This window comes from Humulus lupulus, chromosome 7 (assembly GCF_963169125.1).
Source record: "Humulus lupulus chromosome 7, drHumLupu1.1, whole genome shotgun sequence".
In the NCBI taxonomy this organism is placed as follows: domain Eukaryota; kingdom Viridiplantae; phylum Streptophyta; class Magnoliopsida; order Rosales; family Cannabaceae; genus Humulus; species Humulus lupulus.
Window position 1 is genome coordinate 110,249,671 of NC_084799.1, and position 13,700 is coordinate 110,263,370.

Here is a 13,700-nt window from a genome sequence, read left to right on the forward strand (position 1 = left end):
GAGATCATGGTTAGATCGACTAGAGCAGCTCAGGAAACTATGGCAAAGCGCTCACATTTGTCACACTTTTGCACATATGAGATTGAGTCCATTGTTAAGGTGGACCAAAAATAGCCTTGTATCAATACCTTTAGAGCTAGGTTTTTCCCCCGGGCATGGTCTGTGTAGAAGCCTTCGTGTATTTCTTGCAAAATAGTCTGCGCTTCCTCATGCAGAACACGTCACAAGAGGGACAACGAATGCCCTCACCGATATAGGATCCCCTCAACAATAACATACCACGCAGCTTGATACAACATCTTTCTCACATCCTTCCTATCATCAGGTAGCCTTTCGGTTGTAAGGTATTCCACTATGGTAGTCATCCAAGTTGATTTTATGTTAATCATTCAGACCTCCACTGTCTCTGTCGTTATACTTGGGCTTTCAAAGACCTCCACCAGAACTACATTCAATGTATCTGCCTCTTTGGTGGTAGCGAGTCGAGCCAGAGCATCAGCGTTCTACTCGCGGGGTACCTACTCAATGGAGCTAAACTCGAACTTAGACAAGTCGCCCTTTACCTTAGCTAGGTAGGCCGTAATCTTGATGCCTCAAGCTTAGTATTCCCCCAATATCTGATTTACCACGAGCTGAGAGTCACTATAAAAGTGGATGGCTTTTGCCTTCAGCTCTTTCGCCACCCTTAGCCCTGCCAATAAGGCCTCATACTCTGCTTCGTTATTGGATGCTTCAAACCTGAACCTGAGAGTTGTATGGAATCGAATTCCTTCAGGTGAGATTAAGATTATCCCAGCTCCTGATCTATTTTCATTAGATGATCCATCAATGAAGATTTTCCATAATTCTTCCACCGACTCCTTTATTAGCCCGTCATGAAAACCTATGCACTCGGCAACAAAATCAGCAAGGTCTTCGCTATTCATTGTAGTTTGTGGCATATACAATATTTTTAACTGGCTAAGTTCGATGGCCTATTTTAACAGACGACCCGACGTTTTAGATTTTTTCAAAACCTACCTTAAAAGTTGGTCGGTTAAGATGTGAATAGAATGGGATTGGAAGTATGGCCTGAGCTTCCTTGAAGCCAAAATTAGACAGAAAGCAAGATTTTCTATCAACAGGTACTGTGATTCAGCTCTGAGAAGCCTCTTACTTGCATAATATATAGGTTTCTGTGCCCAGTTTCCTTCTCAAACTAACACAACACTGACTGCATTTTCTATCACGGTCAGGTCAAGAAACAAACATTCTGCAGACGTTAGTTTTGATATTATGGGGGGTTCAGCTAGGTGCATTTTCAGGTCACGAAATGTCTGTTCTCATTCTTCAGTACATTCAAATTTCTTGTTTCCCCTAAGCAAGTTGTAGAACTGTAGACAATTGTCAGTGGATTTTGAAATGAAGCGGTTTAAGGCCGCCACCTTTCTAATTAAGCTTTGTACTTCCTTACATGACCTAGGCGAAGGCATTTCTAACAACGACTTGATTTTTCTCGGACTCGCATATATCCCCCTTGTGTTGACTATAAACCCCAGAAACTTTCCAGACGCGACTTCGAAAGTGCACTTCTGGGGATTCAACTTCATGTCATATTTTCTCAATATGCCAAAAAATGCTTCCAGTTCGGATACATGGTTGTTGGCAGTCTTTGATTTGACAAGCATATCATCGACATACACCTCCATGTTTCTCCCAATCTGGTTAGCGAACATTTTGTTGACCAACCGTTGGTATGTAGCTTCGGCATTTTTCAGCCTGAATGGCATAACTTTGTAGCAATATATGTTATGCTTGGTCATGAAACTGGTATGCTCTAGTTATATCCCGAGAATGCGTCCATGAAAGACATGAGCTCGTGAATGTTCATGGCGTCTACCAACTGATCAATTCTTGGTAGTGGGAAACAATCCTTGGGACAAGCCTTGTTGAGGTTGGAGAAATCAATACAAGCTCTCCACTTCCCGTTTGGCTTCGTGACCAGGATGGGGTTAGCAACCTAGATCGGGTATTTTGCTTCCCTGATAAACCCGCATTTAAGTAGGCGAGCTACTTCTTCTTCTAACGCTTCATATCGTACTATCCCCAAAAGCCTCCATTTTTGGGACTTTGTAGGCACATTCCTATCCAAGTTTAAAGTATGCATTATTACACTCGGGCTGATTCCCATCATATCCTTGTGTGACTAGGAAAAAACTTCCAAGTTCTTCCTTAGAAACTCAACTAGCTCCTTCTTCCTTTCGACTTCAAGATTTTTTCCAATTTTGACAACTCTTGAAGGTTCTTCTGGGTCAATGTTTATTTCCTCGAGCTCTTCTACTGATTTAAGCTTAGACCTATCTCCACTCACCTACAGATTAATGTCGTCCCATTGGGTGACCTCATCTGTAGAGTCCAAGAACTTTACTTAGCTAAGATAGATAATAGTATGATAGTATTTATAGCATTATCTTTGTAACTGTGGATTTTTGGTTCAGACCAAGAATTATTTGGACACTCATAGTAGTACTTCTAGATTTTCTAAGTTTAATCTATAGTTTAAGAATATTAAGTTAACCTAAGGTTTGATTAATGTGACTGATATTAAGGATTATATTTATTATACTATAAGGTTTAGATATCAACCAATAGGATTTTAAGCACATGTTATGAATGGTGATTAAGGATTAAGTATTTTTTAGAATTAAATTTAATATGGAGTAAAGTTTGAATGTTATAGGGTCAGTCAGCAGCTTTGAATACGTTGAGGGATTAGTCAAGGCTGTTTACCCCATTCAAACTTAGCTAAAATTGTGTAATTTCGTGTTTAAATATTCAGCGTATGCCGATATATCGCAGCTATAGGGGGCGATATATCGCAGCACGTAGATACGGAAAACACGAATCGATGCACGGTCGCCTCGGGAACAGTGGTCCAGGCGATATATCGCCTATAGGGGGCGATATATCGCCTCCTCCAGCATGTTTTCAAACACTTTTGAATTCTTTTCCTTTCAGCCATTCAAACTCCTTCAACAGTCCAGCATCTTTTGAGCGAGTCTTCAGCCTCTGCTAAATGATTATTCAAATATTTTCACCTAAAAAGCTATTATTTTTATTCAAGTAAAATCAAGATCCTTTCATCTCCAAACTCTATAAATAGGACCTAGTACCCAGCCATTATTCACTATCTACTCTAAGTTCAGAAGCTGCAAGTGCTAGGAGAGTGTGAGAGTTAAACACTTGGGTGGGAAAATCATAAGCTTAAACATCATAAGCTTATCAAACACGTTGGGAAGTAAGATTCTTTAGTATTTCGGTTGTGGTTAGATTGGTCTTGCAAGTCTTTGAGGTAAACCCAAAACTCTAGTTCATTTGATTTATGTTATGTTTCCCTTCTCTTAGTCTTCTACTCAGTTTCCTAACCTCATTCTTATTTTGGTTAGGGAATCCAAGTTCTTAAGCACATAAGTTGTGGTAAGCATATTTCTCAATGGTTTAGTCTTCCATTCATTTTCATTTCTTTTCCTTCTTTAGACTCACTCTTGTTCATTATGGTTTTAGGAGTGTTCCAAAAGTCCCAACTCAGTCCATCATATCCCGGTAACTTTGGTAAGGAAAATAGGATAGAATCTATATGTTCATTGCTTATGTTATCTTATGTGTTATGTTATGTTATATGAATATGTATGTATGTATGTATGTTTGTAGGCTTGGGCATATGACCCATATGACTAACAAGACCCCAAATGGGTTATGGGCATATGACCTACTTAGCTAGTAGGACCCCATTAATCTCATGGGCATAAGCTTGTTTAGTCTATGGGACCCCAAGTAATAATGGCCATTATAATAAGTGTATGTATTAAGTGTTATGATATGTCTTTTCATTCATTATGAAATTTATGTGTATGACTATGTGTTAGATTTTCCTTGCTGGGCATTAGGCTCATTCCTTTTGTTTTATGTGCAGGAAAATAGCTTTAGAGGCGGTAAGATTCATGATGCTTAGAGGATGTGTATCGATGGTGAATGGAGTCAAGGAGCCGAGCGTTATTCGATTCGAGGATGTAGTCTTGTTTATGTTTTTAAATGTATTTTCCGCATTTTCTATGTAACTCTTTTTACTTTAAGTTATTTTTGTTTTAAAGACAATGGGTACCCATATCCTATTTATTTTATGGAAGTAACTCTTGTTTCTACAAGTTTCTAATAAATTATGGTATTTTCGAAAAAATGTAAGTTTTATGTATAGTTTCGTTAATGGTCCAAAAAGTCTAAAATAGTGGGTCATTACATCATCGTTTCCTTCTCAAGGTTCTTCCATCCTACGGGTAATTTCCATTTCCCGGGACTCCTCATTTCCTTCACTTATAACTATCGCTTGCTGCTCGGGTTGTGATTTTCCCTTCATAGCAATGTTGTAGCATTTTATAGTGGCGAGCTGGTTTCCTCTTACTGTGAATATTCCCGAGGTTGAGGGCAACTTCATTATCAGGTGTCGGATCAAAGAGATGGCTTCAAAATCCATAAGCGTAGGTCGTCCCAAAATCGTGTTATATGTGGTCGGACAATCGATTACCACAAACTCGAGTATTTTAGAGACACTTCGTGACTCTTCTCCCAATGTCACCACTAGTCCGATCATCCATATTGCGACTGTTCCTTCACCCAAAAACCGATACAGAGTCATTGAGGTCGCCTTCAAATTGGTTACGGACAATCCCATCTTTTCTAGGGTGGACCTGAAAAGCACATTTACAGAACTTCCATTATCCACCAGTATTCTTTGTACCCTTCGGTTAGCAAGTTGCACAGTTACCACTAGTGGGTCATTGTGCATTAATTGAACGTGGCTAGCATCCTCTTCCGTGAAAATGATTGGTTGTTTTCCCAACCATTGTTGTTTCGATAACTGTTGCTTTGAGACAAACTCCACACCATTATGAGTTTTCAACGCATTAATATAATTCTTTTGGGCCCTGCTGCTCGTGCCCGCCAAATGAGGTCCTCCAGCAATAGTAGTTATATCTCCTCCTACTATCGGAGGAGGGTCGACTTAATTCATATAAGCTCCAGCCTGACCTATCGTAGCTTCCTGAGCTGGTTGAGGATTCTGCCCAGCCGGTTGATTGGGGACTACCCGATTTCGAGCTTACTGAGCTAATGTTCCAGCACGAATGAGAGTCTCAATCTCATCCTTCAGTTGTCGGCAGTCATCAATGTTATGACCGATGTCATTGTGGAATCGGAAAAACTTTGAGAGGCCTCTCTTTGCCCTCTGAAGCCTTAGCGGCTCTGGTTTCTTCCATGGGAGGCGATTAGAATTTTCTAGGAAGATATGTTCCCGGGTGTCCGTTAGGTCAGTGTAGGTGGCATAAAAGGGCTTGAATTCCTCCACATACTTGTTCTTCTTCGTGCCGTTCTGGTCACCCTCCCCGTTCCCCTTCCTCTTGTTGTTGCTCGCATGGTTATTCTAGGTAACAGGTTGAGCCGTAGCTACAACATCTATCACCACTCCAGCGGATTGGATAAGGACCTGGCTGGTTCTTGCAACAACAGATCGCACCTCTTCTAGGTTTATCCACTCCTAGGCTTGGGCCAAGAATTCATCTACACTTTTAACTCCTTTTCATTGGAGTTCTTTCCACAGGTCACCTCCCACTAGGATTCCTGTCCTCATCGCCATAAGCTTGGAGCTATCATCAGTATCCCTAGCTTATGTTGAAACATTAGTGAATCTGCTCAGGTACCCCTTCAGTGACTCACTAGGTTGTTGTTTTACGTTGGCCAATGAGTCGACCTCTACACGAGCTGCCTGTGAAGCTCAGAATGCTCTCTTAAACTTGGAAGAAAACTTCTTCCACGAGCTTATCGAATGCTTCTTGTACTATTTAAACCAATGTCTAGCAAGTCCGACTAGAGTCGCAGGGAACAAGATACATCTTAGGTCGAGCCCAACATTGTGGTCCATCATCATTGTGTTGAACATCCCGAGGTGATCGAATGGATCTGTATTTCCATCGAATGTCGGCATGTTCGGCATCCTTAAACCAATAGGATACGTAGCTGCAGCAATGTTTGGAGTGAAAGGTTCGAGCTCTTCATCTTAGTCGCAATCATCGGCCCCCTTTCCATATAAGAGCCTCTTCATTTATTCCTCCATCAAGGCCAGTCGCTCAAGGGTTAGGTCCTTGTTCTCTAGGTTAGCTGGGGGTTGTTCAACAACTCTCATCCTATTGTACGTGTTTGATGGGTTATTGTCCCTCCAAGTTCGAGCTTGGTTAGGTGGGACATTCCCATTGTCACATATGATAGACGGACCTCCCTCATGTCGAGTATAACTAACATCCTCATTCCGAGCTGGATACCTTCTTGGTGAGTTCAAATGATCGTGCAGGTCGAGCTGTGGATCATACTGCATATTTTGTGCTAAGCTCAGATGATTCCTTGGGTCACTTTTAGACCTACCTCCACACTAGCTCCTCGTCCAGTAACTTCCATTTGCAAAACTTACGGCCCGCGGTTGAGATCGAGGACCTGGATTCTCAACACGTGCCCATCGGGCATAAATATCTACCGACGGGGGAGGATTTCTCCTATTGTTCCCACGAGCTAAAGCATATCGTTGTGGGTGAGGTGGTGTAGGATGTCTAACCAGTGATGGTGGAGGCCTTATTGGCGAGGTTATCCCCATTCCATTAGGACAAACTAAATTAGCCTACCTCGGCTCTGCTCCAATATCCCGAGTTCTCTGTGCCTGGGGTTCTGATCGTGGCACAGGAGGATTTGCTGGAGCATTTTGCCTCCGTGATCTTGTCCCAGCTCACACTGGTGGGTTGTTGTGGGTACTCCTAGGAATCTGTGAAGAAGGCACAGAGTTAGGGGTCGCAGTCCTGACCGACCGAATGACATGTTGGTGATGACCCATGTGAAGACTAGTGGGCTGAACACTCTAGTGGTTTTGCTCTGAAGGCACAGAGCTCAGAGTGGCAATTATGATAGAACGACTAGGTTTAGACTGGTTATTGCTATGGGACTTATGAGACCCACTTTGTCTCTTTCCGACATTAATGTCGGTTGCAAGAGGGGGTAACCGAGCCAAGACCTCCTCGGTTTTCTTGTTTTCCCTAGCGAGATGGCTTCTTAATTGGGAATTTTCTATCTCGACGGCAGTCAAATACACTAGATTAGGACTTGGTGGAAGTGATGCTGAACTCCTGGCGTCATCCTGACCCACCAGTTGCTTTCGAGGATGTTGTCAAATGTCTGTGCCCCTTTCAGCAGGAATAGCAGTATGATGGGCCTCCTGCCCACAAAGCTACTCCATGTCAATGTCATGCATCGATCAAGTGAGCACCATGATGAATGTCGACTGAAACTTGCGAAACACTAATTTCCTCTCAATGAAAGAACCAAATTGGTGGCGCGGTTTTTTGCCAACAGTAGATTAAGAAATCAAATTGGTAGATTAGTGCTAAATTATAAATCGTAATGAAATAATAAAAACTCTCTCGAACACACACAACTTTTATGTAATTCAATGGTTAAAATCCACCTAGTTTATGAGACAATGATATTTTTTTCTCTCTCAATTTCTGAAGAGTTTTAGTAATACAAAAATGGTTGTCCCTTTCCCAGTCCATTATTCCTGATATTTATTGGCGAATTTCCTGCACTGGTTTGGGTAACTGCGTGAAAAAATAAGGTATACATTTTATACAGATTATTCCCATTAACATTGGGATATGGTTTGGTAACAGATTAGAATATACTCCTGCTATCTCGAATAATAAATTATAGATATTCAATACAGTCTGGTCATTAATGAGCGTATAAAGGCTATCCGAACCCTAACTCGTTGTAAGCTCAGAATGCCCAAAGTTGGATCTAACCATTATAAGACTCAAACTCAATTGTTATCCTTAGAGGCGGTCTGATAATAACATGTATATCGTGTACGAATTGGATTGATTCTTGAGCTGCTCACATCATTGTTAACTAGATATCCTACTTGGCTATTTTTCCTCATATTCATCTGCCAGCTATATCCAAGTTGAGTAATTGAACTCATGCTAATTTTAGGGTACAACACAAGTATTAACAAATCACATCTGGTCTAGTTCTACATACTTTCAACATGCAAAGTACCTCCACTAAAGTATCGTACTACACTAGTAACCCGGATCTATGTCACATGTATTCATAATACTAGTGGATCGTACTAGCAGTAATTAATCTAAAGATTCCATAACTTTATTTTACTGCGAACTATTTAAGTTTATTATCTTAATCTCGATCCTCCTATACCAATATGAGATTAAGACCACATAGATAAACTTTGGAATTTTCGGATATTAACTTAATATTATCATATAATATCGGACATGGTCTATATATAATAATTCAATTCAATTATTTATTTCATTTAAAATATTTATCAACTACAATTGCTTTAAGGGCACTCTTCCCAATAATCTGCCACTTGCCCTAAAGAAAATTGAGGCAACTCTTTTAATATGTCAATCATAATCTCCTGACTGATTTTGTCTAACAAAGTCTTCGTAACACTTTTGAGACACAGCCTAAGGATTGTACTTTCAATCTCTATAGAATTGAATGTACAAAACATTCTTGGCTTTTCTAAATCTAATATTTAGAATTTTTTAGCTAATCACTTCTTTTCTATTGACGATCTCTCTACATAATTCTCAATGATTAGAACGTTTTCAATATTAAGAACAAGAATCACAACAGAATTTTTCTGGTCGAGATCTTCAAATGATTTTGTCAAGTCATTCATTCCAGGAAAGACTACTTAAACATTCATTTAAATTAATCTCATAGTCCATGCATAAAGTAGTGGATAAGAGTATGTAAACAAATTCAAGCTTGGTTACATTAGAAGACATTTATTCTTTCTGTTCATAGCCTTTGGCTATTAACCTAACTTTGAAAAGTTTGTAATTTCCTCTATTCTCCTCTTTATCTTGAATATCCTATTACAAATTGAAGTTCAATGAATTTTAGTTGGATGTTCAAGAATCCAGATGACATAGAATTTCGAATTCCATTTCTAGATTCATGGTGTTTCAACCATTGTTTTCTGTAAAAACCTTTTCATTTCATATACTAGTATGTGAAGGAAGTATAATTAGATTGTGTTACACACAATTTAACTATCTTTACATTTGTTATGGAGTAGTTAATAACTAACGCTCCCACTACAACAATGCTTTAGAGAACTTATGATATTCTCTGGTTTTATCATTGTTAATTATCAGTAACTTGCTTACTTGACTTGCAGTCATTATTTCTAGTACAACTTAACTAGAAAATATAGTGAGTATAATATTCATGCTTCATTAAAGTAGCAATAAAGAAATACAAGCTCTTTCGTAATCTTTTATGATTATTAAATTGTTTCACTAAATGTCTTCATGGAAAATTTTCAATTTATTCACATAACCACTTTTGAATCCCAACTTCTAAGTCTTCGATGTTGTATAATCAAACATGTAAAGAGTATAACAGGTGTTAAAATTATAGAAATAATAAAGACAATAATGACTACTCGTTATTTAATCTTATCTAATATGATTATATTCCATTTCTAAAATACTAATTATGCTCAGCATTCTAGTTGTATGTGAGTTGGGTTTGAATTCTAAGTTCACATGCAAACTACTTGAATTCCAAATTCAATTTTAGACTTTTTTTTATCAGATCAAACAAGTCTCTAAGTGACTTTACTTTGAATGTTGCATAAAAATTTCTAGAATTTTTTCTTTGCATTCAATCAAGGTTAAACATATCTTAAATAAATGTCAATAAATATCAACTTACTATTTATTATTTCTTTTAGCTTTGAACATGAAAAGGTTCAACATACATCTCTATGTATTAGCTAAAAGATTATGTGATTTTTTGAGCCTTTATTAGAGAAATGTCTTTTGGTTAACTTTAATTAATAGACTATATGAACAGGGAGAGAACCATTGAATGATTGCAATAAAAGACTGTCTTTTATTTGTTATATGTATCTAATTAATTACAGGCCAATCTCAAAACAATTCACTTTTATGTTTCACTTAATTGTAGTTGGAATAAGATGTCTTACTAAATCTATGATTTGCACAGTATTGAATAATTCATAATTATCATTTATACTCAATGATGAAATAGTGGAAACAAGTATATTTTAAAAAATAACAACTGAATATATTATTCAAAAGAAATATTAAACTTGTTCATTCATCAAATAAGGAATCTAAAAACACAGTTTCTAGAAAGACTTTAAAGAAAAAGAACTTATTAATTTCTTTCATAATGAAAATCAAAGATTTCAAAATGAAAAAATTTAAATTGTTTTAAACTAAACAAAACTAATTTCTAAACTAATTTTTTCTTTATCCAATTGTCTTCATCATTCTCTCTTTGCTTTGGTTTCAATGCAACTACTCTTTTTCTCAAAAGATTTATGCATTCCTCAAATAAGAACATTTGAAAAATATTATTAGTGGCATAATTTAAAATCAAGCATTCAAAAAAATATTAAAGGAGAGTTTTTGAATAAATCGAATTTATACCCGTATTTAAAAATTGAGCATGTGTTATAGCATCATCATTTATCAAGGCCCACATCTCGTATGCAGTTTCAATAGCCATATATCTTCCTTTAATGTCACCATGCATGGTCGATAACATGCATTGACGTGTCAAGTGATTTGATCTCATCCATTCACCATATTTTTCATGTTCATCAAAGCTAGATGAAAAACTTGGTTCCTCTGGTTGTAGATCATAGATCGTTCCATACAAGTTTTGTGTTCTGAAGACAATTTGAATCCCATCGTACCATCTTCTTATGTGGTTAAGATTAAATGGAATATTTTCCAAGAGTTTGTCAATGAGGTAGGTTTGATTTCCCAAATTTTCAAGTACATGATCAGGATTAAGAGAAATAACTATTGTTGCAGGAAATAAATAAATAAAAATATAATGAATTAAAACATATAATAAATATCATATTTTATTTGGAAAAGTAAATATGATGCATGAATGCAACATATAAAAAAATATAAAAATATATATTAATCCACGATAAATTAATTTGAAAAGTTAATGAATCGCCTTAGGGTAGGTTAGACTAACCCCAAATTAATTTTGAGACAAATCTCAATTTCATAAGTGAAAACTTAAAAACGTCTTTTTCACTTTTGACTTATGAACTACCGCTAGTTTGGTCAAGATGCTCTAGTCGTGCTCGAAAGCCTAGAAACACATTTCGTGTGTAACCCATTATTTTCAATCAATGACTTAACTCAAGCGTGTGTCTTAGGGTCAGTCAAACTTGAAATACATCACTAATTATATTCTCATAAGAGAAGTCAACCTTGAGATAAAATAAATATCTTCGAAAGCTTTTCTTTAGGGAAACCACAAACAGAGGCAGCACGAGGCCCTTCCTATGCCTCTCGGTGTTCAACCAATAAAGGAGACCATGAGGCCTATTGTCGTAACTCCCTCTCACACTCACTATTTTGGAAAGTGTGTTTTTCAAAAAATCAATATTTTTTAATTTGGTTGTAAAAATAAATTTCATAATTTTTACCAAATGATATTCTATTAATTACTAATCTAATTAAGCAAAACCAAAAACAAAATTGTGCCCTTAGTTCTAATTCTAATTTTGGTTTAACTAAAAGAATATCATTTTTATTTTAATAAAATATTTTTCATTAAAAAAACAAATTAAACAACTTTAATTTTGATTTACCATCTTAACTGATTAAGACTAAATTTATTATTATATGAATTATCACATATAAACATATAACAAAAATATAAGACGTTCCTAATAGCATGTTTCTACACGAATGTAATGCATGCTAGTTGCATACTGTGTGGGTATATGAATGACATGTTATAATGCATGACAAAATATTAAACATTTTAATCACATTCAAACACTTATAATAAATAAATAAAATAAAAGCAGGTAGGGTAACTTTTGGATATTTCTAGAGAAAATTACAACACTTGCAAAAATATACATGAAAATGTAACCTTGAGATGTAGTCTTGCTGAGGCAATGCTACCGTTTTCCATATCCATTTTGAATTATACAACTTTTTAATTATTATAAACAAACTTTTAAAATAATTAAACTTTAGGTTTTGACACCCAAAAGTTTCTACGGCACAATTTGAATTTGGGTAATTTTAATTCAAAAATAAAATTAAATAATTTAATTTTAATAAATTAAAATTCAAGATAATTTTAATTTTGGATATTTTAATTAAAACAATTTTAATTATGGAAGATAACAATTAAAACATTTTAATTAAGGTAAATAATCACCATTATTTCAATTAAAAAAATTTCCAAATTAAAATCATTTTAATTCAATTTCTGATTTTTAATTAAATGAATAATCAAAAAATTAATTATGGTAACAACACACTAGGGTTTTTTTCAAACAAACCCTAGGTTGTACCAAGGGGCGGCAGCAGGTGGTTCGGCTAGGAGTGGGGCGGCCTGTGGCTGGGGTGCGCAGTGTCACGGGACCAAGGAGACGGAACGTACGGCACTTGCAGACTCTTCAAGCTATCAAGTCAACCTACAACACACACCTGCAAGCAAACAAACTCAGTGGTTAGCCACATACACATCTCGGACATGCAACGGGCCATAACGAAGTATGAGCAAGCAGAAAGCAAGTCATTCACAGGAACTTCCACACAACACAAAGCACACAACAAGGCAAGTGGCACTCAATGACCCAACGAAGATAACAAACAAGTAACACGTAGGCAACAAGGAAGCACACAGGGGCAAGTATGGATAAATATTGTTTTATTAATATATAGCCTTGATAGGTCAAGGGAGTACACTGCTTTGGCCCCTATTTGCTGATGGCCATGGTGCTTCCCTAATTCACCAGGTCACCTCCCCCTAAGGAGCCTTCTAGGGAAATAAGGTCTTCCCAGGAACATATATGATTTTTGTCTGAGAGACATATGCATAATTACAAAACTGCCACTACCCTATCCCATGAGGTTGCTTGGTACAAGACTTGACTAATGATCAAGCACCAAGGCATGCTCACTTACAAAATGGCCCCATGTGGGTGTGCCAAAGGGGCAGCACGCCACACTCTCCCCCACTCAATTCTTCGGCGTCCTCGACAAAGTAGCTTGTAGATCTTCGATCTTCTACGTGAGCTTCTTCAAGTCTTCCGCCCTCTCCCAGCTGATCTCGTCATCTGCGAGCCCCTTCCATTTTACCAGATACTATTTATGCTTTTTACGGTCAGTGGTGACCATCCTTTCCGCCAGGATTTCTTCAGGTTGACGCGCTCTGGATTTGCTGGATCTTCATGATACGACTTCAAGTTTCTGACGTGAAGGACCGGGTGTATCTTCATCCATGCTGGTAGGTCAACTTTGTAGGAAGTTAGGCCAACTTTTGAGATGATTGAGACCGGACCCTCGTACTTGCGAACGAGTCTGATGTCTTTGTCCCCTCAGAATCTCAACTGTTCAGGCCTCAGCTTGATTAACACTAAGTCACCTGCTTTGAACTCCAATGGTCTGCACTTTTGATCTGCCCACTTCTTCATTCTTCATGATGCTTTTTCTAAATAAGCTCGGGCAATCTCTGTCGTTTTCTTCCAGTCTTTTGTGAAGTGAAAGGCTCGCGGGTTCCGACCGCGATAT